Source organism: Lupinus angustifolius, chromosome LG11 (assembly GCF_001865875.1).
Source record: "Lupinus angustifolius cultivar Tanjil chromosome LG11, LupAngTanjil_v1.0, whole genome shotgun sequence".
Taxonomy (NCBI): domain Eukaryota; kingdom Viridiplantae; phylum Streptophyta; class Magnoliopsida; order Fabales; family Fabaceae; genus Lupinus; species Lupinus angustifolius.
The window spans coordinates 24,582,039-24,582,447 of record NC_032019.1 but is presented as its reverse complement, the minus strand read 5'-3'; positions in this window follow the sequence as shown (position 1 = coordinate 24,582,447).

The window sequence follows — 409 nt, the reverse complement described above, 5'->3', positions numbered from 1 at the left end:
GCTTTTCAGGAGTAGCTCACCATTGCTGGTCTTATAGCTCACAATTAGCTTTGGTGAGTCAAGCTTAAGGAGGTGACAAAACTACTTGACCAAGCGATCAAACCCATGCTGAAGGGTTTGGTCAGCTGCTGAGCGGTGCAAACAAGCAGCTCAGCGGTGCCAGGGAAATTCTATAAATAGGAAGGCACTTCCTTCATTCAAAGAGGTCTTAATCTTCCTAAAACTTCTTCCCTGAAAAACACAATTCTCTTCTTTTCTTTTCTTTTCTTTCTTTGAAGGCTCGGTTCATAGGAGCTTTTTGTAAGTAAGTATTATATTTTAGTTTATAATTCAAGAGGATAAAGGAGAAGGCAAATGAGATGCAAAAATCCATTTTGTAATCTCATTTGGAACTTAAAGCATCCAATCC